Source organism: Lissotriton vulgaris, chromosome 6 (genome assembly GCF_964263255.1).
Source record: "Lissotriton vulgaris chromosome 6, aLisVul1.2, whole genome shotgun sequence".
Taxonomy (NCBI): Eukaryota; Metazoa; Chordata; class Amphibia; order Caudata; family Salamandridae; genus Lissotriton; species Lissotriton vulgaris.
Genome location: NC_141694.1, coordinates 273,025,339 through 273,052,734, shown reverse-complemented (window position 1 = coordinate 273,052,734; position 27,396 = coordinate 273,025,339).

The following is a 27,396-nucleotide window of genomic DNA, read 5'->3' as shown; positions in this document are numbered from 1 at the left end:
CAATATTTTTTAAAATTAATATAAGTGTAAGGTAGTTTATCACCATAATTGTGTAGTGAGAGAGCAATACGAGTGGTGGGGGGATTGTGGGTGGGGGAAGCACGGTGTGACCAAGAAGATATAAAAATGGAGAGCCAAGAAGGGTGAGAGGAGAGAAGCAAAGTAAGAGAGTATAGATAGTAGAGAGGTGGGGCGTAGGGAGAACGAAAGAAAAAGCAGAAAGTATTTGGTCGGAATAGGTACATGAGTGAGGGAGAAATTGAAACCGGTTCAGCAAACGGTTAAGAGAGGATCATTAACGAATACATTTAAATATACATTGTAAATAGCCACATAAATCAAAATCAACAATATTCGGCACTCAGTAGTGAGGCAAGGTAAGTGTGTAGCAATGTATGTGACATAGTTGGTATTAAATGTTGTAAAGTACATAAGCATATATATAAATTAATAATTCAATCACGGTATTTCATTCACGATTGGCAGCATATTATATAATAGTGCGACAATCATCAATACAATCAGGGGGTTCCCGAATTCAGATAGAGGCTTAGAGGCAACTATATAACAGGTTGGCATTTGGGTGAAGAAACATTGGAATTTGGACAACGTAAACAGCTAGGCATTCCAAATATGAGAGGCAGCGGTATATTTATAGTTGTCGCGTTCAAGTCATAAGTTTCCATCAGGAACCAGGGGTGCATAGGGGGGGGAGGAAAGGCGAAAATGTTAAGTTTAGGGGGAATATTAGTTTCAATACATTTATTTGAGCAAATGGAGAACTTCAGAAGAGCAGACATTTAGTTTGTAATTTAAAGGAATAGGGGATAGTTGGTCAAATGTGATTGTCGTGGTGGTACGATCAAGGCGGTCTACTATCCTAATAATCTTAAACACGCCAAATCTCACTTTATCTTGGTGTTTACTTTTACGCGCCCACCTCACTCTCACGGATAGAGTGACAACACCATTATAAACGCGCTACAAAATGAACTATGGTCTGATTGGAATATTTTTGTGGAAAATAAGATAACCAAACTTACCCTTACAACCTTGCTGAACTTTATCGAAATTAGGGGGTAATTTAAAGGAATACAGGACAGTTGGTCAAATGTGATTGTCGTGGTTGTATGATCCAGACGATCTACTATCCTAATAATCTTAAAAACGCCAAATCCCACTTTATCTTGGCGTTTACTTTTACGCGTCCACCTCACTCTCACGGATAGAGTGACAACACCATTATAAACGGGCTACAAAATGCACTATGGTCTGATTGGAATTTTTCCTGGAATATAAGATAACCATACTTGCCCTTACAACCTTGCTCAACTTTATCGAAATCAGGGGGTTAGGGGTTTCCCCCTGTTAAGGGCAAGCACCAGTACAAGAATTTCAGCTCAATAGTCGGTCAGTAAGGGATTGGGACCTTTCACCCCTTAAATCGCAAAATCAGTAGTAGTGTAGCCTTTGCTATCCACTACATGCCGGAGCATTCAGAATAGAAAATAGTGTGCATCTCCCTGCCTCTTGGTCTGCGCACTTAGAAATGTAGCCCTATGTTAAATTTGTCACTTGTAAGGTGAGGGTATATCCAAAGAATCAAAAGTTTTCACCATGTGTCCTGAATGGTCATTGGGCTACAAAGAATATTCTTATAGGCGGAAGCTGGAAAAAAACAGGGAATAACAACCTAGGAACTAATCAACATTGTCCTTCAAACATTTTTTTATTTAGTTTGGGTAAAAACCTCAAGAGTAAGTGAACAAAGGATGAAAAATGTGTCATTTTCATTGTAAGAAATGCATTAAATCTCCATAATTAGAATAGCAAACAAACTATTTAGTTAGTACTCATTGTCCCCCAGATGTAGGTCAACTAGATAGTCGTCAATGTATTGGGGTGAGGAAGCCCATGACAAAAGTTAGTATCATCACATAGCAGAAAATTTCTTGTGCCACCATGGCATCTGCCAACTATATGCCACTGGCAACGCCACATAGGTATGCCAAGAAAAGAAATAACTAACTCTGGACTGTTCAGGATAAAGTGAACATCAGGATCCCTGTTGATGAAAATGTTCTTAGCTTTTTAAATCAAAATGGCAAAGGCATACAACTAAAACTTACAAATTCAACATTCATATTCCCTTACCTCTTTTAGCAGCAGTAGTAGTTTCCTGGCTTTCCATTGGCTAGTCAATATGGCAATCAGAGAAGGACGATAGCTCCTCCCTTTTTATAGCTTCCTTTTTTATTAAAAAGAGGTCAAGAGCTCTCCTGGCAGCATGCTTATCAGATTCTGTTTTACATTGTTTTAATGGAAGGAGGAATAAGTAAGGAATGCCGGCAGTACGGGGGGTGGGGTAGGGATAGGCAAAGGGTATAACGGTATTATCTTAGTGAAATATCTCAATGACTTATAGAAGAAGACCAACCTACAAAATAGCATGTTAGCCATCTGTTAGCGGCTATTATGTTGCAAATCACGTGGTTGAAGTTGGTGTTTGTGTCCTCAAGTTGGGAACAATTCACGTAGGTATTGTAGTGTCTTGAGACTATGTGCGTTAGGACCCTTGTGGTTCTGGACGGACTCAACAAGGAATTACGTAACTTGCTGGGAGGAGTTAAGGAAGGTTATGAAGTAATGAGTGTGCAGTGTTTGATTGTATGCTGAGGAATAAAGACATACATTCCAGAGCTCAATTTCTGGCGTATCCATTTTGCATGCTCCCGGACTGGGAAGGATGCTACAACTGAAGGGGATCTGAGCCCTGAAGAAACGAGACGGCTCTCCCTGAGAGTTTGCAAAACTACTGCAAACCGCTTGTGTGTGTGTGTCACATTTCCCTAATCGATGAGAAGTGGTTCAAAGCTGGTGTGTGTGGCATCAAAGCCCTAGCCCAGCCCATATACAGCCCTCAAAGAACTCGAAGAACTTGAAGGCAATGTAGAGGAGCATATTTGAAAAGCCTGCTAGAAACCCCCTGGTAAGGCTAAAATACAGTGTAGTGTAGTTCCTATATTCCCAATAGGCTCTGCTCATTGGAATAATATATCCTATAGATTTGACGTAGGACGTATGTCGACTGGGTCTCTATCGAATATACTAAACTTAATTGTGAGTGCCAGCTATCTCAGGGGTCACTAGAAACTTTCTCGAATTCACAAGAAGGAATTAGTTTAAACATGACAACGTTGTTTCCCAAGAATAAGAAATGTATCTCTCAGAGTCTTTGAAACAATAGATAAGTATTTCACTGAGTCAATGGTGCATGCTTCGTTTCTACAGAGTTGCAGAGAAATAGAGAGACGGGCGTTTTCAATAAAAAGGTTTATTGAACAGTCTTCTTTCTCATGCAAGAGAGGTGAACTGCTACAATTGTTATGCAGACTGCAAAGTATAATGCGTACAGCGTAAACAGTAATAAGAAATAATACTGTAATAGCATTGTACGGTTTCTAAGCCATATAAAAATACATACATAAATAACATAGACTAAAATACTCAACTGGTGCTTCTAAAATACGCCTACCCCAATGTACCTAACCTAAGTCTAGTACGCTGGAAGAAGTAAGTATTGTGTAGCATAGGTTTAGTTCTTTTTGCCAAGAATCTACCAAAGGTTTCTCTAGGTTCTAATCAGCTCCACACCTTGGTTAGAATGAAGGAGGTCTTGAATCTCTGTCTCTCTGTCTCGGGACTCGATTTCCCAACACCCCGCAAGGGGAGTTTGGAAACACTGGAGCTGGAATCTCGGCAGTAGAAAGGCAGCCTCTTAATCAGTGCGTCAGCTGGAGAGTCGGCTTCCTTCGGCACTTGCTGTTGCGAGCTGCGTAGGGCAAGTAGATAGTCGAACTGCTCCGAACCACCGTAGTTTGCCATAGCAAGTGAAGGCATATTTATACCTTGAAGGTATTTAGGAATGTCATAGTTTGACGTAAAGTCAGGCATATGAACGTCAGGAAAGAACCCCTAGGGAATAGTTGTTCTTTGTAAAGTAAGTGAGTTCTTGGACAAATCAATGTTCAAGCAAGAGGAAGTCCCTGACTGCTTACGCTGGTTTTCCAGGAAATCATTGTGATGTTTGGTACGGATGGAAGTAGCCATGCCTGTATTTGGATTGCATGGGCTATGCCTAAAAAAGGGTTTGATTTCTATACTTATATAAGGGCAATGTGAATTGTACCTATATAAGGGCATGAATCGGGAAAATTCACTCGGAGCTTAAAACACCACACAACAACGACTCCACTTCCTTATGTATGATATTACTAAGTTCTAAACACATTAAAACATATCTAAACATTATGTGTTAAAAACCCACCCAAAACACATAAAAAAGCATTGGTACTGGTTGTACACGAAAAAGCATATGTCCTGTACGCATTTAAAGAAATGTTTCATTCAAAGCATATAGTTTGACAATTTGAAAATGCTATCCGAATGAATCACGAAAATACATTTATGAAATGGCTCTTAATTACAGAAGAAAAAGTCGATACCATTCCATGGCAGATTATATAAACTGGTTGATTGTGGACAAGGTCAAATATTGTCTCTTGGAGTTTATTCAAGGAATTCTAGTTCTCTATGAATAGTTCTACTTCAAGCAGATTACGTTGTGCCAAAAATGAAAAAATACAAATTTGGGAAAACAAAAGTTTGAGCATAGAAAAAATTGATTTCCAAAGTTAGAAACTTTGTTTTGAAAAAATGAAGGTCGAATTCAGAGTGTCTCAGAACACTGTGTGCCAAATCAAAAGTCAGTGTCATTGGTTGGAGAAAACATCAAGGGCCCGATGTAGGTAATTTTAGTTTACCGGTTCATAAATACCGATTGATGCCGAATTGGTATTTATGAATCGGAAAACAGTATGTAGGTCAGAAATGGTAAAAAAATACCGAATCGGTAACAGTCGGAATCCTGACTCGGTAAATACCGAATTGGTAATGTCAGAATCGGTAATTACCGATTCGGTATCACCCATTCAACCCTATGGGCCTCCAGGCCCATAGGATTGAATGGGAGATACCGAATCAGAGATTACTGATTCGGACATTACCGAATCGATATTTACCGAATCGGTAAAAGCCGATCTCGAAAATTCGAATGGAAGACATGTGAGCCAGTCAACCAATCAGGGACATCCACCACACCCCACAACAAAGCTACAGTGAAATCAACCAATCAGATGCAAGTACCACACCCAGTACCTGGAGTTGGCCACACCCATGCAAGTGCAGAGCCACAGAACTGTTTGGAGAGCTGGAGGGGAGACAGAGGAGCAGGCTGCACTGAGCCCAGCAGAGCATCACCATGGAGTCCCAGAAAGCCCAGAAGGATGGTGTTGACAGAAAAAGGAAGATCAAATTCAGCACAACTGAGCTCCAGGTACTGGTGGAGGAGGTAGTGCAGCATTAAAGCCAGGTTTTTGGGAGACAGTCCCTGCAAGTGGCAGAGGCTGTCAAAAGAACCACCTGGCTGGCCATCCAGAGCAAAGTAAATGCCCTTGGGATCACACATCGTGAATAGAAGACATCAATAAAAGGGGTATGATCTGAGGATCACCACGAAAAAGAAGATAGCAAGCCAGAGGAAAGAATCCTCAGCCACAGGTGGAGGGAAGAGCCGTGCACCAAGCCTCACTGAACTGGAGCAGCTGGTGGAATCCACCATGGAGCCTGAAAGCATACACGGGATTGGGGATGCTGACAGCTCAGCCAGAGCTGCAAGAAAGAAAGGTAAGATGCATGGACATGAATCCTCACCCATTCCCTGGGCCCTTCCCCAATGTGGGTTACTCATGCACAATCCAGAACACATGTCAGTACTCACCAGCAATGCATCATGGTAGTCGTAGTCATTGGAACATTCATCAAAGCAGCCAACACAGAATACTGCATGCCATGCCACACTCCCCATACACCAGCAGTTGCAGCTCAGGAAACTGTGTGATAGGAATTTGTCCAATGGAAACACACAGGTGATCATTGTCCATGTCTTCCCACAAGAGAGTCATCGCGCAGTGCAGCGCAGGGAGGGGAGGCAAGTGCACCAGCAACGGCTGCGAGGGAGAAGCCCACAGACAAAGCAGGACCCAGCACTGTCCCTGAGGACACTTCCACAACGCAGGCACCCACAGCAATGGAGGAAGACACCACAGCACAGCCACTGTCACCCCTGCTGTTTGAGACACACACTCCGCCAGTACCTGCAGGTGCCACAACACCAAGCTCAGGGTCCTCTGTGCATTTGAGGCCAAGGAGGCAGGACGTTCCACCACTCAGGATCCTGAAGAGCTCTGATGAGGAAGAGGTGGAGGTTCAGACACCTAGCACTCCAGCAGTGTCTGGGAACGCAGGGCAACAGGGGTCATTAGGATCTGGGAGTGCAAGTGCCTGTGGTCGTAGGGCACGTGAGCAAGAGGAGGGTCAAGATATGCAGCTGGTCTTTGCCGGTTTGGAAAGCACTATGGTGAGGATCCAGCGCATGCAGGCCAAAGGGATCATGGCAGTGCACAGACAGGTGCGCATCCTCAATAGCAGGATGTCAAACATTGATAGGGGGATATGCTCCATGGCCCTAGGAATGGAGTCCATGGCCAAAGGAATGGAGTCCATGGCAGAGGGGGTGAGGGACATGGGTGTGCGCATGTTCCCTCTGTGACAGGCTGGAGAGTGACCAGACAGAAAGGCGCAGGAACAGGAACGAACTTAAGCAGCTGAATAAATCCATCAACCGCCTGGCAACTGCAACCACCCTGCTATGCCGCCGGTCTGTCAACATGCAGACTGATATTGTGCACTGCTGCAGTGACTTGTCCAGGGGGGATGGGGAGGGTGACCTCTGCTATGGAGGTACAGCTGACACAGCAGACAGCCACTGCTGGTGACACGTGTGTCGTGGACACAGAGGAGTCCACAAGCAGGAGTGGATCCAGCACGCCTGTACAGGATGTTCGCCGGAGCACCAGGCTTCATGCAGATGACCCTGGCACCACTGCATAAATTGGCCCCCTGCCCCGTGGCTCCCACAACATCATGCGTAAACGCAAACATTAACATTTCATCCAGAACACAGGACAGGTCGCAGTGAGGTGAACTTTGGCCACCCAGTGTGAAAAGTGGATTTTATTTGGTTCATGTGGTCTTGAATATGTGGAGTCCGGTAGTGCAAATTAAACAGAGTGCTTCAAGAAGTAAACCTGCCTGTGTATCATCAATCTATTAGAAATATCTGTTTGTGATTTTTGCGCGTCTCAGTCTACCATCTGTTGCTGGCGCTGCACCTGCTGCATTGTCATCGGCTTGTTCTGTCCCATTATCCATGTCCTCATGATATGTGAGTTCTACCTCTGTGCCCTCCTTGGTGGCAAGATTATGCAGCATGGCGCAAGTCGGAATAATTTTACAACAGATCAGTGGCGTGTACTGCCGTGCAACTCCACTCTTATAGAGGCACCTAAATCTGCTTTTCAGCAGTCCAAAAGTGCGTTCCACAACGCAACGTGTTGTTCTGTGTGCCACGTTGTAACGCCTTTTGCTTCTGGTGGATGGATTCAGGTAGGGGGTGGGAACAAATGAACGCAGGGCATATGCACTGTCACCTGGGTGGCAAATGAAATTTGGATTAGTCACATACTCATGATTGATCCTTCTGCATTGACTATCAGGGTGTCTCACACTTACTTACCTAGCAGATATCCATCCCCAAAATCACCAGCCACAAGGCGTCTGTATATCCCACTATTCTGGAATATGTAGGAGTCGTGGGTACTCCCTGGAAATTTCGCTACAATGTCCGTAATCATGTTGAAAGCGTAGACTTCCGGTTTCTATATATGTGTTCAGTTGCTGCAGGTGGGCATAGGGGGATGTGCGTCCCATCGATACAGCCTATCATGTGCGGGAACTGTGCAAGGTGATAGAAATCGTTTTTTGTCTTTGCTAGTTCAGCAGGTGTGTCAGGGAACTCAATGTAGTCTTCCAGCCTCTGCATCATGGCGTCAAGGAATTTTCTAAAAAAACGTGACAGGCAGCTCTGGGACACCCCACCTATCACAGCAATCATATGCTGGTAGCTCCCAGAAGCAAGAAGATGTAGGCAGCACAACACCTGCACATGGGGTGGGATGGCATGTGCTCTTGGGGTTGGGTGTTCCAGATATGGGGGAGGTCCCTGATCAAGTCCAGGATGGTTCTGGTGTGGAGTCTGTACCTTTACAGGATTTCAGCTTCAGTCAGTTGGAAGAGGGTGATCCTCTGCCTATACACCTGCTCCTCCCTTACCCAGACCCTTTCTCCTGCTGCCTGTATCCGTAGACGCCTTGTCATGACATAGAAAGCCACCATTGTGGTTGCAGTGTTGCATTTTGGGGCCTTCTTTTATAACCTGTACCTGGTTTCCACCTGCTTTCAATCTATGGTAATTACCGACTCTTAAATACCGATTTTCATGGAATTCAGTATTTTTTGGGGTTTCTACATCTCGATATGCCATTTTTACAATTTCTTATTTACCGACTCTGTAAATAAGGAATCGGTAAACTCCGAATCGGGAAATTACCATTTCTTATTTACCAATTCGGGAAATAAGAATTCGGTATTTTCCGAATCGTGAAATACCGAATCGGTATTTTACCGACTGTTTTTTACCGATTCGGTACATTTTTTGTCACATACATCTCGATTCTCTTATACCGGTCGGTAAGGGCAGAAGTTACCGATTTTCGGCCGTTACCGACCGGTATTTGCCTACTTACATCGGGCCCCAAATCTTCTAAGTCTTTGAAGATTTTGTCTACCATTGTAGGTGAAAGTTGGATTACCTTGTTAAGAAGATTAATTGCACATAGATGTGAAACATCGCCATCAGCGTTGGTCGCATTAGCCATGTTCGAATTGGAAGGTACCTGTGTGCCTGTTTCCTCTCGTACCTCACCGTCAGCATTTTGCGTCTGTGAGATCTCAATGAATGCCGTCATCAGAATTGGTAGCTGCTGGGGACAACACAGTGCATGAGCTGTCACTAGTCCAGGCAAAGTATCAACATCGGTTGGCATGACTGATGGGAGTGTGAGACAGATGTCTAACATGCATTCCTCTCCACATAGCAGGCATCGTAGAACAGGTAAGATGCAATCTTGCCAGATTGGTCTGAATGACATAAACCATGTGGTATTCAGTTCTCTTAAACGAGTTAAACCCAAAATGTGGACTATGGGCTCACGACACTTCATCGCCAGAAAAGTGTTTTCAATGGTGATCTGGGTCTCGTTGGTGACTTGGCTTGCCATATCGGAGCAGAAGGAGCAAAAATAATATCCCTGCTGCGAGTCCCAAAACGAGAGGCAATCTGCCAAACACAGAGTGTGCATGAAGTTTGGAAATATGCCCAGGACTGCTTCAAAGGGTGCTAACAGTCCTGAAAAAATCATCTTAAATGCATGTACAATACCACTCATATCAGACATGTTTAAGATACAATCTAACATTTCTGAGAAATGTATAGGCAGTTTGTAGTTAATAGGGTGTGTATCTCTGCAGAAGTCCTTGCGACTTACTGATCAAACGTCTCTTTGGTCGAGGTCAATGGTATAGTTTTTTGAAAAAGAATGGCTTTCATTCTGCTTAAAGTATCAATTCACATAGAAGAGATGTTCAGTGAAGGCCCTAAGTGGCGACTCCCGGTCTGTCTTGGTTTTTGGAAACAATACTTGCATACAGCAAATGACCTTGGCTGACACAGTTACGAGATAGGCTAGACCTGGCAACATGCCACAGCAGCAGGGATTATTCAACATAATGCAACTTCCATTAGAAAGTTGCCTAAAAACCGGATCAATCACTACAGCTGGGGAACCTTGCAGGTGGCAGGATAAATTGTTAGAGGAACCATCGCAGGCCCCGTGTAAGTTTATACCCTGACATAGGATAGAACGGCTCAGTGCATTTTCACAATTATTACCACTAAGAAACACTTCTTTCCCCCCACTCCAACATCTGCCTGTGAATGGTAATTTCCAGGATGTCTTGATGTATTCTTTACCCAACCTTTTATATAGACCTGCTGATATATGTTTTAAGCAATACTGAAAAAGGAAAATTGTAACAGGCAGAGTGATTGTACCGTGTATTATCCATTCAATGGCTGGTTTTTCAGCTACTGTAATGGCAATCTCACCAGTTTTTCAATGCTCAGCAACGTATAGTCTGCACCTCTCAGTGCAAATTTGATCTGTTTATCAGTGAGATTGAATTCTGAAAACAGTGACGTAGTGTTGATTAAACGCCAAGGCACATAGCCTGAACGAAGGTTTTGTAACGTCCAGCCTAATAGCATTATAGAACGTAATTGCAATTGACCAAGTCCTTTTCCATTATGTCTATGGCAGAGAATACTATGCTGTCCAAAGAATATATCCTGGACAACAGAGTTGTTAACCCATTGTCAACTACAGAGAGAGATTTCTCTAAATTAACACGATCAATTTCTTGTATTCGTTCTGCAGTCTCTGCTTGTGTAATCTTCCATGCTTCATTATACATGGCATAGATACCTGCATTTATAAAACGTTTATGACAAGGTTTAGTAGGTCCTTGTAAGAAGGACCCCTCAGATCAACGCCATCTTTAAGTAAAGATAGGTGTTGTTTTACTTCCTTTAGTGTAGACTTGTGTAGCCATTCAAGGCACAGTTTCCCTACACTGTATGTTGTTACTATTCCTGCATGCTGTCTCTGAGCATATCTTGGATCTGGCCTAGTGAATGTGAACCCTTGTGTCTTATTCAGGAATCTATCTTGACAGTTGGTTGTGTCTGTGGGCCAGATTAACCATTTTTTCCATTCTGGATTTGTTCAGTTATGAAGCAAAATAGTATGTACGTCGACCAACCCCTCTGAAGTGTTACTGCTATCAGGTGTAGGTGTAGGTATGGACGGTTTGTTTAACTCCTTGATCTTGGCTAACCCAAGACAAGATGTCTGTTGGACAGTGTCATTCGAAAACATTATTTACTCTGGGATGATGCAGGATCTAAATAAAGCTTCTAAGCCCTGCACCTGCCAGCTTTTTGTACCCCAGACAGTTTTTGTTTCAATGTTGTCTTTCCAAAAGTCAAAACCTGACAAAGACAGCTGAGCATAAAAGGCAGCAGAATACATTTGCTTGGTATTTGTCAACATACTTTTCATTCCTGTCCTATTAACATTCTTAAAGTAAAACAAATCAGGATTTGAAACATTAAAACCTGAAAAGTATGGAAATTTGCCATAAAATGTTTTTGAGCTACCCTTTGGTGGCATTGGACAATGTTCCCATTGGTTATATGGAAATACATTTCTGGGATTTGCAGATTTATGCAAGAAATGATGACAATAGTGATTATAACAATACATTTGTTTATAATCTGATGAACTTTCTAAATAGTCATGATTAGTACATTTTTCTGACATTTCTAAGTCTGACATCATATTATTAATAGTGTTGAAGTCCCAATCATCAGAAAAGGTACTAGATTAAACAAAGTCACTCAAGGAAATCTTGAATTGGAGTGGAATCTTCAACAGCTCCGCCAGACCAAGAATGTCATATTCAGTTCTGTCCCACTCTATACCACCAGGAATAGGAACAGCTGTGATGTTCACTGATGACAAGTCTCTTTGTTCACGATGAGATGATTTGTGTGGCTTGAGGAGTAAGTTGATGTTCTTGCTTGCTGGGTCCTTTTTAACATATCTTCCATTTATCAACATTCCCAAAGTAAATACAAGAGTCAACCAAAGTAGAAGAAAAAGTACACCCAATACAATCCAAAGTTCAATCCATGGTGAAACCAATTAAGTCTTTTCCAGTTGATGAAAAAGTTCAGTTGCTTGTTCTTTGAAAGTTCTTTTAGCTGGCGTTGTTTCAGGTTTGCTGGGATCCTCGGAAAACGTATCAAAGTTAATGAAATAGCCAGAGGCAGTTCTGTCAATTGTAGGGATTGCTTCAGGATTCGATGAAATTGCTGGAACCGCTTGATCACTTGTTACATTTGTATAGTCAGATGCTATTTCATTGTAGACAGGCATTTCTGGAGGAACTGTTATTTGGGTCTCAAGAGGTACAAATTCCATGGTTTTGTTGCATAGTCCTTCTTTTCGCACTGATAGTGATGAGTCTCTCAGTTTGAACCTCTTGGATAGTAGCCAGATTCGGGCGTCTGCTACATCTTTGGAGTCCACTTGGCCTACTACTTATGATCGGCCACATGATGTGGTTTTACCAGGTCGATGGACACAAACCTGTTCTCCTTTCTTCCAGCAAGGGGAGGCAGTAATAATTTTCTTTATCCGTGGGTGGCTAGGACAGGTACTGGTTGTCTGTAAGAAGGTCCAAATTCCTTCTTGTCCGCGATCTTTTCTCTGACTAGATCCCCAATCTTTGGAATCCAGACAGGTCTTGCTGGGACGGATGGTTGTTCTTCAGTGGTTGTTGACTTCAGGAACACAGTACTTTGACTTTTTCTTATTTCATTTAAGTCCTGCAAAACAGCCAAACGATCTTTGATGTCAAAGGTATTTTTTTCTACCACTGAAGTGTGACAATCGAGATCTGAGATAATCATTCTTGCTCCAAAAAGGATTTCATAAGGAGATATCCCCCTAGAGAACTTCTTGGCAGATTATTAAGACTACGTTGGACTCTTATTAGATGTTTGACCCAGCCATCTCCGAAGCCTAATTCCCTAGCTGTTATAGATTGCTTTATGTCCTGTTTTTTGTCTCTCCACTACCGAATTTTCCTCAGGATGGAATAGACTAGAGTACCGCAACGCAAAGCCCAATTTGGCCATGGCCTCCTTGTAAGCTCGAAAGCTAAACGCAGGACCCTGGTCATAATGTAGCGTGCCGACTGCATATGTGCCGATAAAGACTCGCAAATCTTTTATAACAGTTCGAGCGTCAGCCGAGCGCTGAGGCCCCATCCAAATGAATCTTGTCTTAATATTTGTGGGACCGCATTTTTCCATAGGGACGTTTGCGTGTAGAAAGTCTAATGCTGTCTAACAATGGTGTCCGTACTGGGCTGGCTACACTGTAGTCTGGTATCTGGCGGCGTTCTCTGCTGCGATCTCTGTTGCAGTAATGGTAATTAAATGCAAATGTGTGAATGTGACCATTCATCCCTGGCCACCTGTACGTTTCCTTTAATTCTAGTTTAGATTTAGAGATCCCCTGATGTATCAGACCCTCTACCAGATGTGCTTTGTGTATCAAAGCTATTCTACATATCCTGTTTGGAATCACTCTATCCTCCACTCCGGGAATTCGATCAAAAGGAATGGAGTTTGCATCAATTATGTAATGTATTTCGTTTTTGAACGAGTGATTGCAGCTACAGAAGCCGTTTGCACAGCTGCCTACACTGCTTCATCAGCCAATGAATTCCCTGCAACGTGAACGCCATCACGGTGATGACTCAGTGTATGCATAATGTGAGCCTTTTGTAGTTCTTGTCGTAACTGAACCACTTGTTCCCAAAGCAATTTATGCTTGATTGTGCTACCTTTTGCATCTTTGAAACCGTTTTCAATCCAGTTCTGCAAGTATTCATTGTAAGATTGAACGCAATAATACGAATTGCACACTATGAGTGTGGGGAATTTGCGATCAGTATTTTCAAACGTCATCTTGAATGCTTGTAGTTCAGCTCGATGAGCTGTACAATCTCCTAGAGATTGAGTTTTAGTGACCATTGGTCGTAATTTGCCATCTCGCCAGCGCCCTTTAACGATCGCGCATGCAGCACTATAAGCTTGTTTACCCCCAATAGCGGGCTGTGCTGATCCGTCAGTATAAATTATACATTCATACTGCTCTAGAGGCAGAATCTCAGTAGACAGAGGACATTCTTGTTCATATTGTAGAAATTCTTGTGTTTTCTAATAAGGATCAAAAACGTATTCATCGTCTGATGCAGCAAGAGAATTAACTCATTGTATCCATCTCGGATGTAAAGCTTTAGCATTCGGAATGATCACTTTCGTCACTGCCTCTAAGGCAGGTACAGGAGTAACGACCATAATGCGCTTACCCTGTGCGAGGGCTCTCTCTTTTGCTACTGCAGTTTGAACCGCTGTCAGAATTTTCTCTGTTGAAGTAAATTTCATTTCTGCTTGTGTGTACAAGTGTGATTTGTTAGCTATTGGTACTTTTTCTCCTTCATTAAAGGTTAAGTACGTGAATCCGCATTGTCCTGGAATGATTCGGATCACTAAGTTGCGTACGTTTACGCGTGTTTGTAAATGTTTTGTTGCTAACATGTCTGTTTGCAACAAACACAAAATTTCTGTATGTTTTTGTGTCCAATTCACTGTTTTTAAATCAGGTTTGATTAATTTGTCGAGAGGTTTAACCCTTTCTGCGTAATTGATAAAATGTAAGTTCTTCCGAAATTTAGGAAATCTAGAATCGACTAAGTTTTTCAGCGTTTTTGAAGGTTGGAGCAGCGCAAATTTCTCAGGAAAGTTGGCTGCCAGGCTTTTGCCTTCACTTGATAATTCATATCCTAGAAAAAGGAAGTTGAGGTGGGCAATTCTTGATTTCTTGAAATTGAATTTATACCCTTCAGAGGCGAAGCCCAATATTATGGTGTTCACCCTGTTCAAGTGCCTATCCAAGTCATCGTCCGTTAGATTGATGTCATCGACATATGATAATGCCTCATCATCGTAGGTTTGTAGTAACTATATTACTCTGTTTGAAAATAACCCTGGACTATTCTTGAATCCCTGTGGGAGACGACAGAATTGACAAGTGTACCCATAATTGAGAAAACGGTCAAACACCTACTTTCTGGTGCAATGTTTTGACAGAAGAAACCGTTAGAAATATCTAATGTGGTTTTATATTTTTAACGCACAATGTTATTCATTAGAGCTGCACTGTGTGTATTTTGTACTGCAAAGGTTTTTCAACAAGAGTTTAAATGTCTGTAATCTAGACAATATGTATTGTCTGGTTTGGAGACAGGAAACAAAGGATTGTTCATGGACAAGGTGCATGTTTCAATCACCCCTTGGTATTCAAGTTGATCTAATATCTCCCTGACTTGTTTTTTAGCTTCTTGCTTAACCGGATACTGCCTTTGTGCAGTTGGTTTATTATTTAACTGTATTTTATGGTGAGGAGAATCCTCATCCCATTCTACATGATTTTTATATAATGCAGGAGCCTGGGCTACTGCCCACTTCCTGGCATATGTATATTTTAAATGAATTGGAATATGGTTGGAGAACGCTAGCATAATTATGTTTTCGCCATGTGGGCACTCCTGAAAAATTCAGGTGACCTGTATTGTTCAGCTAGTAGAATGTCATAACCCTGAGAAAGCCGCTCACAAAAGAGTGCTCTTATATTTCTTGTTATGTCCCCCTCCATCTGGAGTGTTACTTCCTATAACTTATGTGGGACACTAACCCTGGTATCTGCAGTTTCAACTTGGATGAACTCATTCAAGTCCACTCTCTCCAGATGATCCTTCAAGTTCTTGCGAGCTATGGTGACTTCTGCTGCGCTGTCCAACATCGTTTGAGCTCATTCCCCGTTCTTGAGTTGTGTCCTCAAGATCCTCAGCATGTCTGATTTTTAGACCTGCTACCTTCTTTTTGGTGAATTGAGTTTTCTTATTTTTTGGAACGTGTTGATCGTCTTTGAACTTCTCATGTTCTTCCTTGTGTTCCGACCGTCCTCTTCTGTCAGATTTCTGTGATGAAGTCTGAAAGGTAGGAGAGGAACGAGTATCAGTATCTTGATATCTATCAGATTTTATCAAATTATTCCTATTCCTGAGGTTATACCTCCTTTCAGAGGGCTCCTTTTGAGGAGACCTACCTCGGGACTGAGAATGCTTCTCTTTAGAAGTTTGTTTACTGTTCTCCCACTTCTTTTTAGGAGGAGTAGGAGTGTTTTTAATAAAGACCTTTTCAGGACTTTCAGTCAGTTGTGGTATCACTGGTTTACCAGCCGAACTGTCTCTACCTAGTTCTTCATAGGATTTTTCAATTATTCTGGCTAGTTCTTGAGGTTGCTCAGTTACATCAAATTCTCCTAGCTTTTGGAGGATTGCCACGGATGCTGCTTCACCTTTAATATTAGCTAAAATTATTGTTGAGACCTGTTTGAAATCTTTCAGTAATTTCATACCTAAATTTAAAGCAGGCTCTGCCCCGTATTAATTTTGAATCTGTTTCAGGACGTCTGGTATTACCGCCATAGACAGGATACCATGTGTTTTAGTGTAAATTGCAGCAAAGACTGTACCCCAAGTGTCGCAGTCCTCCAGATGTGGTGCGATCCCCATTGGTAAACAGATTGTTAGAATTCTTTGTTTCTCATGAGTGGTAGCATCAGGAAATACTGCCTCGATTTAAGTAATTTTTTGAGCTATCCATAATTGAATTTGTTTCCGTTTTGCGGGTAATTTATCAATGACTGATTGTATAGTCTGTGGTGTCATTTTATTTGTGTTCCCCTGGTAAGGGGTGTGTTGCGGAATCCTAATTACCAGTTGGGTTGTAAGAGTCCGCATGACATATTGAACCAAATGTCTATAAATTTTTATCAGCTCTTTTAGTTGAACTAATAGTTCCTCATTCAACATTTCTTCAATGGCAGGATGGTGTGTATAGCTGGCTAATACCGGCCATGTTGCTCCTGGTCTACCTAGTGGACCGAGCATGGTAATGTGATGTATATGTTTTAGGGCGCCTTTAAACCAGAGCGCATGCTCTGGGTATGTTAGTGGAATTTCAATGTCCTCGAAAGGAATGTATTCCTCTGGTGCTTCATCTTCATTGCAGAAGTGAAACACTTTTGTTCCTGGATTTGCTTCAGGGAAGACTATCCATGAATAGAATACCTCTGTCTGATGATATTCATGTGCCTCTATTACAAAAACTACCCTACCACCTCTTACTAATAGGCCATTTCTTACAAGTTTTATTGCGATGGCTTTCCTTAAAGTTTCTGGAATGCTTATAGCATCCTCGTCGGTCTCTTGGAAACCTGTAAAGTTTAAAACTTGTACGGCTACATCTGCTGCAACTCCACCCGTTGGGGTGTTGTCGCCGTTATTTGACATTGTTTAATGAAAGTTGCAGAGCAAGTTTCAAGGAAACAAAGTTAAGGTGCACAATATTTTGGGACACTGTATCCTTCAACTTTGAACAAACAAAAAACTAATACATAAGATTTTCGTCCTACACAGTTATGGCGGATATTATCCTTTATCCACTATTGGAGTATTTACGGAAAAAGGGGGCTCTGAGAAAAGCACGACTCAGTTACTTTAGTATCTAGCATTAAATTAGTGCCTTACCAAACGTTGGGCGCCATGTAGTGTAGTTCCTATATTACAAATAGGCTCTGCTCCTTGGACTAATATATCCTGAAGATTTGACCTAGGACTTATGTCGACTAGATCTCTATTGAATATACTAAACTTAATTGTGAGTGCCAGCTAGCTCAGAGGTCACTATTTATTTATCTATTTATTTATTTATTAACAGTTTTCTATAGCGCGAACATGACCCATGGGTATCAGAAAGCTTAACATCATATGGTATGTTTTAAAAACACAATGTACATAAAGCAATAAGATCTTCTAGACTTAAATAGTGTCATTTTAGACCTAGTCTCTAAATAGGGAACAATAAAGGGTCGGTATTGGTTAAGACATGAGTTAACAATGCTCTGAGGTAGTATATCTTTAAGGCTTTATCATTTCCATTCTCATGTTGGGTATCTAGTCATCTGATCAGTGATAAGTCTTAGGTGGACCTTGTCTTGCCTATGGGAGGAACTTACTCATAAGAAAGATCTTAATTTCTTTCTTAAATGTTGCAGTGTTTGTAAGTTTTCTGATGTTTGCGGGAAGGAAGTTCCAAATTCTGGGAGCCATGCCTGAGAATGTCCTCTCATATGTTTTTTTCTTCTTGGAGATAGGTGGTTTTAGGAGCAGATAATTGGCACTCCTGACAGGTCTGTTTGTTCCTGAAATTTCTATTTTGTGGGCGAGGTATTTAGATGTGTTGTGATGAATCGCTTTATGGGTGATACATGCCATTTTTAGCTGTACTCTGGCTTCGTAAGGTAACCAGTTTAAAGCTTTCAGGTGAGGCGGGATATGGTCAAATTTCCTCGACCCTGTAATAAGCCTTTCCGCTGCATTGAGGCAAGCTTTTAGGGGTGCTGTGGAAATTTTTGGTAGACCTGCCAGTGTTGTACACCCATATTCAATCCTTGAGACAACCAGTGATTGCACAGCTAGTTTCAAGTCTGTCTCCGTTAAAAAAGATTTCATCTTTCTCAAATAGTTCAAGTGGAAACAGGCGTTTTTTGCCATAGATTTAATGTGGGTTTTCATATCACGGTTCTCATCCAGTGTGATTCTGAGAGATTTCGCTGAGTCCACTAGAGTAGGGATGCCATTTAATGCTGTGATCATTTTTGGACCATTCATTCACTACGGATTGATTCTTTTGTGGTGTGATGAGTAAGAATTCTGTTTTATTAGCGTTAAGCTTGAGATGATTGTTAGTTAGCCATTTTAGCGATATTTTGAGGGCCTCATTCATTGTGGTTATGTCTTCCAGGCTAGCAATCTTGATGTAAAGTTGCGTGTCGTCTGCATACATGTGGTAGGATATTTTTGATTTCTGCAGAATTTCTGTAAGAGGTTCGATGTATAAGTTAAACAATGAAGGAGATAAGGTGGATCATTGCGGTACTCCGAGTGTGTTGGGCATGAAGGCGATAGTGATTGATTTACTAGGAATCTCTGAGTTCTGTTCTTTAAAAATGATTCGAACCATTTCAATACCGTGCCAGACATTCCCATCCTGTCGTGAAGTCTGTTCAGTAATTTTTCGTGGTTAACTGTGTCAAATGCTGCTGACAAGTCTAGGAGGATGAGTAGACAAGATTGATTGTGATCTAGAGCTTGAAGTGCATCGTTGACAATGGGTAGGATTGCTGTTTCCGTGCTATGATCTGCTCTGAATCCCGATTGGCAGTCATCTAACAATGAGAAGTTGTCGATATGTTTGCTCAACTGATTCTGTGCACATTTCTCTATCAATTTGGCAAGAAAAGGGATGTTAATCACTGGGCGATAATTATTAGGATCTGTTGGGTCTACTGTGGGTTTTTTGATGATCAGGACTACTCGTCCAGTCTTCAGGCTTTGTAGGAGGCACCCCTGTGTGAGTGAGGCGTTTATAATTTCTGTCCATATTGGAATCATAGTATGGCTGATTTCTTTCAGGCATTTCGATGGTAGTGGGTCGTTAAAATGGTTGTTGGGTTTCGTGGTCGCAAGCGTTTTAGCAATTTCCTTTTGGTCCAATAATTTGAAAGTGTCCCAGTGTGCTTTGTTTTTAGTCGTCTTGTCCGCATAATTCGGATCAGATAGTGATGGAGGCGTATTGTCATTAATGTTATCTGCAGCGATCCTAAGTTCTTCTTCCAACTTATTGGCTTTGTTAATGAAGAAGGTAAAAAATTCATCGCAACTTAGTTGCATTTTAGTGACCTCTTGGACAGCTTTTGCCATCCTGTTTGATTGTTGTTTTATGATTTCGAACAATTTTCGTGGTCTGTTTTTGGCGTTATCCAATTCTGTTCGGATAAATTCCTTTTTGTTTTGATGACCTTCTTGTTGTATTCGTTTCTGATTTTTCTGAGTGATTTCAATGTAGGGGAGGATGGGTGTTGTCTCCATTTTCTTTCTGCTCGTCTCAAATTACGTCTTTCTTCATTCAATATTCCATTAAACCATGGATTTCCCGTCTTTTCCGTAACTCTTTTTAATTTGAGTGGTATGGTGGCATTGACGATTTCCGTTACTGTGGTATAGTAATGGTTCGTTAGATCGTTCACATTTTTCAAGTTGTCTGGTGGGTTTAGGTCTCTCTTGCAACTTTCAGATAGCAAATCCATATTTGAGTCTCTGGTATCTCGGATCCATCTTTTCATTTTGTTAGTTTGAATCGTTTTTATCGTCTCCCGTGATGGTATTAGGAAGGTTATGGCGTGGTGATCTGACCAGTCGCAAGGTTCAATGGAGAGGATTGAGATGTCCTTGTTCTTTGAGATAATCCAGTCCAGTGTTGCTCCTTTTGAGTATGTTGGTTGAAGACATGCTTGGGATAGTTTTAGTTCAATTAAAAAGTCTTTAAAGGCGTTGACCTGTTTGTCGTTGTTGTCGTTCCAACGTAGATTGAAATCACCTAAAAATATATTATTAATGTCGGAGTTGGCGTTAGCAGTGATAATCTCCATCAGTTGGTCAATGAAAATCAGATTGTTTCCTGGTGGGTGATATAGGGCATGTAAGTTGCAAATCTGCTTGTTTGCCGATCTTATATTGAGCCCTAGGTATTCGCATGATTCAAGGGGGTCGGATTTAAATTGACCAACTTCTAAAATCGATCTGTGGATACAGGCAATACCCCCCCTGTCTTTTTCTGTCTGTCCAGTATCAATATGTTATAGTGCGATGGCACCAGAAGGTCCAAGACTGGGGACAAGGATTCAGATAACCAGGTTTCGGTAAGGATTGTTATGTCTATTTCTTGATTAATGATGATGTCAGCTCTGTCAGAAGCATGTTTCGCTGCAGATCGACAGTTGAGCAGTGGACATTTTAGAGATTTATCCGTTCTGGTTGTGATCATGTTTAACGGATCCGTGGTTATTTGGATTTGTTGTAAGTTGTTGAGGTTTAGTTTCCTTTCATTCCTTGTGGATGTTCTGTTTGCGTCTATCTCTACTCTTTTGATTTCCTGTGCTATCATGGGGTCTGATGACTCATATTCCCGTAGTAGTGATATTATGTCTTCTTCAGTTAGATAATTTTGGTTCCTATCTGGTCTATTTTGTCTGTCTGACACTGGTAACGATGTATTGTTGTTTATAACTATGGATGTATTTACTAGCTCTCTGACGAGTTCAACTTCATTCTGAGTATTCTCTGTGATATCACATAGTTTTTCTATCCCTTTCATGGTGTTTTGTATTTCCTGTGATTGGTTGCTGATTTGTGTTTGGATCTCACAGATTTTTCTCTAGATCTTGGGTGCCGTAGTGTGAATAATCCTCCGTAAGATTCTATTTTCACATTTTCTGTTCCCGAATTACAGTTTAGAGCAATGTATCATTGATTTCTTGATACTTTCCTTAGGTCGATTATTTTCTCTATCATTGATTTCTGAGTTAGCTGTTCTATCACGCTTTGTAGAACCACGGCTATAGTTGTTATTATTTGTATTTTGTGTTCTCTCTGATTCATTCTTGACTAACTTATTTTCTGTTTCACCTATGGCTCTTTGTTGAAATACTTGTACCCGTGGGTTTTTAGATGGGGTGCTGGTTAGTTCAGGTTCCCGTCGGTTTCTGGTTGGAGTAATATTTATAGGGTTGGTGTCGGATGAGCTTAGGTTGTCTGTTGGCGTATTCTGGAGTTGTATCAGCCTTGTATCTATTTGCATAGCTTGTTCCGGTTCCAGCCGGACTTTGGTTGGGGTAATACTTATAGTGTTAGTGTCGGATGAGACTGAGTTGTCTGTTGACGGATTCTGGAGTTGTAAAGGCCTAGCGTCTTTTAATTGTGTGGCTTGATCTGGTTCCTTGTGGTCTCTAGTTGTTGAGCTACTTGTCGTGGGATTGTCGGGTAGGACAGGGTTGTCTTCTATAGTACTCTGGTGAAGTAGTGGGTTCGTGTTCTCCACCTTTCTTTTTAGGGAGGAGAAGATGTTGTCGATTTTTTCCAGATCGTCGTTAGAGGCTTGGATCAACACTATTCCATTCTTAAAGATAGTTATGCAAATGTCCGCTCTGAGGTTAGGTGATGCTCTGGTCATAAATTTTGTTCCATGAGGGATGTTGGTAGTGGCTTTAATATATAGCGAGTTTGTAAAGGCATTGCGCCATTTCGCCCTTCTTCTGGTGAAAAATATCATATCTTTTATAATGGTTCCTTTATCCATGCAAAAGGAGGTGTCAGAAATCAATGTGTCAGGGTTTTTCCTCATGAGGTTATGCTTAAATTTTTTGGCTGCATTTTTAGAGAGATAGGTAGGGTATTGTATGTTATATGCGTTCCTGCCTATTTGTTCCAGGTAGTTGTCTTCCATCTTGTGATATGTGTTGGCGTAGCAGAAATTGGATGCCTTCTTCCTGGTGGTATTGGAATTCTCTTAACATTAATTACTGCCTTCTTCCTGGTGGTATTGGAATTCTCTTAGCATTAATGATTGAATAATAATTTTTATAATTATACCAAGTATTATAATAATACTATTATCTTTAGTAACTGTAATTAGTTAATAGATTCTGAGTATAGATTCCTCTTCCAGGTAGTTTCTTCTGTATTCCACTAGAAAATGCTCTTTCTATAAAAGTGATTAACTAATTTGCAAAATAATCCAATCCGGCGATTTGTGCTCTCGTGCCCTGAGCTCCTCGACGATCCGCCTCAAGTGTCGGATCTGCATCCCTCCAACGCCATGCCATACGAATTCGGTCTCGCCCAATGCGGCCGGTTTCACCACCTCTCTTCGCTGCAAGCGCACCGCCGCGCGATGCACGAAAGAGTGCCCGAGTACCCATACCACGGAAGCGGGCATACTAATCAGAAAGGAGAGAGATGAAGCCGTTAGACACTGCACACATATGTATTACAACAATTCAGGCCTTACATATTGTTTGTAGCAATCAGAGGTCCAGCGACCTACACCTTTTACCATGTTGGGGGCCAGACCAGCCCCTGTCGCTAAAGTTGCGGCGCCAATCCTAAAGGAATGAGAAGAATAGCCTGCTGCTCCCAGCCCCAGATTCCCCAGAGCCAACTCTAATACTGCCTTGAACTGGTATTGAGACAGGCAATCCCCGTTTTCATGGACGAAAAGAGCCGACCCCCCCCCCCTGCTGGGCGTTGGACCAGGTACGCCTGCATATGGGATACGGGGCAGGCAGCTATCCCTGGGGCTGGCCTTAACTGGATGTGGACCCCCTTACCTGTTTGGTCTGTCTTGGACCGTCTCAACCGCAATACCAGGCCCGCCGGGGTAATGGAGATATCCTTGAGCTGCAAGCCCCCCCCCATGGTCTACTCTGGAGGCCCCAACAATCTCACCAAGGCGAAAGGCCCTGTAGAAGGCCAGGCAGAAGGCCGCCCCCAGCATGATTCCCTCGAATGGTAACTGGCAAATAACAGGCAGTACCCCCAAAATATCAATCAAGGTCGGGAGATCCAAAGGCCTACGACAGTCCCGCCGTGACCCGTCTAATCGGGCCCATCCTGCTAAGGCCTTCCTGATCAAGAATGAAGCCCCAGGGTCCCGCTCCCCCGCCAGTTTAGCAAAGAAGCCTATCGCAGCCAGGGAAGCCCTAGCATAGGACACTGTTTTGCCCTGATCCCGCAGAACCTGTAAAAAGGCGTACATCGTTTCAGTTGAGAAGACCCTCGCATCACCCAACTGATCCACAAATGATTTGTAAACATTAAATTGTGACTGATAGGCACGTTTGGTGCGATCACTCAGAGCGGCACCTACCAGCCCCGCTAAAGCGGGCCTCCAATTTTCCACAGTGACGTAGGGAACGTCGTCATGCGCTCTTCCGCCTGCGGGTGGAACCTCCGGAAGTCCTGCAACTTGGAACGAGACAAAGCGTCAGCAGCATGGTTATCAACACCAGGTATATGCACAGTCTTAAAAGTCAAATTCAATTTCAAGCATGCCAACACCAACAGCTTCAGCAACCTAAGCACATGCGGGCAAGTCGCCCCTTGTCGGTTGATAACCTGAACCACCGCCATGTTATCCGACCAAAAGGTCACTGCCCGGTCCCTGAAGCGCTCTGCCCAGACCGTAACTGCCACCCAAATTGGAAAAAGATCTAGGAAAGCTAAATTCTTTGTCAATCCTGCTAAGTGCCACTCCGCTGGCTTGACCTCCCCGCACCAGGAAGGGCCCAAGATCGCCCCAAATCCAACACTCCCGGCTGAGTCGGTGTATAGGCCTAGCTCAACACTGGACACCGGCGGCGCGGGCCAAACTACCCGCCCGTTGAAATCTGTCAGGAAGTCTCGCCATACCTTGAGGTCTTCCTTAACCCCTGCTTTTAATCGCACCCGATGATGCTTCTGGGTGAGACCCACCATCGCTCTGGCTATAGACCTCGAGAAAGGGCGTCCCATGGGAATGATGCGTAAAGCAAAATTTAGCTGACCCACAAGAACTTGTAACTGATGTAACGTCACCTTCGGACACACCAAGGCTACCTCAATGGCTAGGGAAAAGGCTCTTACTTTATCCATTGGCAATCTACATTCCCCCGCTACCGTGTCAATTTCGATGCCCAGGAAGGACATGCACGTGTCCGGCGCAACTGTCTTGCTCGGTGCCAGCGGCACCCCAAATTCCTTCAACATGGCCACCAGCTGGCTCAGGGCCAAAGCGCAGGCATCTGAGGACGCGGGCCCATCACCATGAAGTCGTCTAAGTAATACACCACGTCTGTACATCCTGACTTTTGCGAAAACACCCATTGCAGCATGGAGCTAAAGGTCTCAAAGTACTTGCAAGAAACCGCACAACCCATAGGCATACATTTGTCGTAATAAAATTGCTGTTGGACCTGAAAGCCTAGCAAATGGTAATCCTCGGAATGCACCGGCAACAAGCGGAATGCTGACTCAATATTGGTTTTCGCTAGCAACGCCCCCCGGCCTAGCTCCTTCACTTTCTGAACCGCGGCATCAAAGGACGAGTACGTCACTGAGCACACTGCCGGGTCAATGGCATCATTTACCGATGCACCCTTTGGTGCGGATAGACTGTGAATCATCCGGAATTGTCCCGGCTCCTTCTTGGGCACTACTCCCATAGGAGAGCACACAAAGTTCTCCCATGGAGGAGCCGGGAACGGGCTGCTACTCGGCCTAAGGCCCGCTCTTTTTCCACCTTTGTGGCCACTACTGAGGGATGGGTCCTTGCTGAAACTTGGTTCCTACATTGACTAATAGGGGGAACATGAGACGCTGGGATACGAAATCCCCTGGAAAAACCCTCAAACAACATCCTAGCAGCTGCCCTGTCCGGGTACCTGTTCAACCAAACAATCATCTTTTCAATATTCACTGGAGTAGGCAGTTTAGGCTTGGGGGGCTTGATATCCTTAGGAGCTGTACCCCCCCGTTCTTTGTATTTCTTGTTGCACTTTGGTTCGGGATGGGACGGATGACCGCAGTAGGCGCAGGCATGTTTAAACTTGCACTGCCCGGGGGGCCATGTGCAACCTTTGCCATTGAATGCCCAACATGTGCCTTTCTTCTCGCCCGGCCCTCCCTGGGAAGTCCTAAAGGGCTGCCTAGCCAGGGGTTCCCTATTGCTTACGCTCTCTAACCAAGCATTGACCTCAACCTGGTCCCAACAAATGGAGGGGTTTTCCTCCTTCGCCCAGCGAAACTCCCTATCGTATGTCAGCCAGGCTGAACCCCCGTGAGTGGCGTGAGCCTTTACAATCTTATTAGTATAAAACACCAGCGGAATCGCCAACTCTGGCCTTTTTTCCAACAACACTGAGACATAGACGTGAAAGCCGAACAACCAATTGGTTATTGTCTCCTCTATCCTGGGTCTCTGCTCTCGGAAGGAGTGCTCTTTCCCATCCCTGTCCTTGTAATCCTCGTCTCGTCTGTTCGGCCTGATAAGGGAGAACATATCTACGCAGGTACCTTTCCAAATCTTCTCTCGCATTTCCATACTAACATGCGTAGCTAACATCCCTGACTGAGACAACACGTTCCCCTGACTAGTTCCCACCTCGCTGCTCCTCAGTGTAGCGTCACCAGGCTTACCTCCTGTAGGTGGCACCGCTATCGCTGTCGCGGGGGGCTGAGCTCCAATCGCTACACTGGGCAACGCTTTGCGCGACTCGACTAAGAGCGCCAACTGCCTCTGAATATCCTGCAACGCGCCCTGTTCTGTGGCCTGCGGGGGCACCCACGGTGCCGCCGCCCCAGCGCTCACGCTCTCTAATTCTTTTTTCGGGGCTGATAATTGGCCCACTAGTGTGGAAACTGACACCAGCAAGCTATCCAATGGATCGCCAGCAGCTGCCACTGCGGCCACCGGCTGCGGTGGGAGTGGGGCCGGAGGGACCGTGACTAATGGTACCGCGCCTCCCGGGGCCAACGCCTTCAGCGCCTCCCTAATCTCAGACAAAACTGAACCCACTGGGTCTACTGGCGTGGCCACATTCGGCATGGGATCAGAAGGGAAAACCCGCTCTGCATCTAACGGAGGCGTGGGGATGGGACCTACTGATCCATCGTCCTGTTTCCCCCTGGCAGGGCTAGGCCTACTCTTCACCCCTTTTCTTTTAGGCTGCGCCTTGGCCTTCTTCTTTAATGGTGGACAAGCGGCCTTCGGTGGCACCCCCGTGCGAGGCCGCTCCACTACCTCGGGCTGCTCCCCCCGGGAAGAATCGCTCTCATCCCCGCTATCGGGAGCCTCCTTGCTCAACTTCTTTAGCAGCAATTTCATAATCTGCGCTAATTCAGGTTCAGATTCCTTTCGCTTTTGTCCTCCCTTTTTTGGCGCCATGCTAACTATATCGCGCTTCGCACTACCTTGCTATAGCACCAGTTCCCTGTTCCCGCACCCCTAAGCACCGTTCACGCCGCCCGGCAGGAGCCCGCACCAAGAGGATCCCCGCACACAGCCGTAAGCCCCGTAAGGCAGCGACACTCCAATCCCTTCCCAGCACCCACCGTGACTCACGGCTGCCCACGAGGCCCCCCGAGGCACTCGACCCCTTACCTGGCTACACAAACGATGCTCGATCCTTCTGCTTCTAGTCTTTCGGAAAGCCGGCCCAGATCACGAGAATGGCCAGGTGCCGGCGTGAGCAGTCAGGTATCCAGGAGTGATAGCGGGAACAGGGACCCCAGTCACAGGGAGTTGACCCTAAATAGGCCCAGAGTCTCCACCCCCTGCCCCTCGGGTCACGCGATATCGCCGGAGCGGAAATGGGTTGGCCGGACGCCGATTGGGCCGTCTTCCCGACCAACCACCAAAGACCAGGAGCGGGCGGGGTCCGGAGAGGCCGGGTCCTAAGTGCGCGCGCCGTGATTCTCCGCGCTTGTCATTATGGTCTTATGGTGTTTGAGTTGACTTTTCAAGATGTCCGCCATTTTTGTTACCTTTCTAAGGGCTGATGTCTTTCTCTCTTTCTAGACTTTAAATTTGTCCTCTCTCCCTTTCCATCGTCTGTTTACGATCTGGAGTTGGCTCCTTTCTCCATGTCCAGTAGTTAGTCAGTCCTCTTTCAGTTGCTCCTC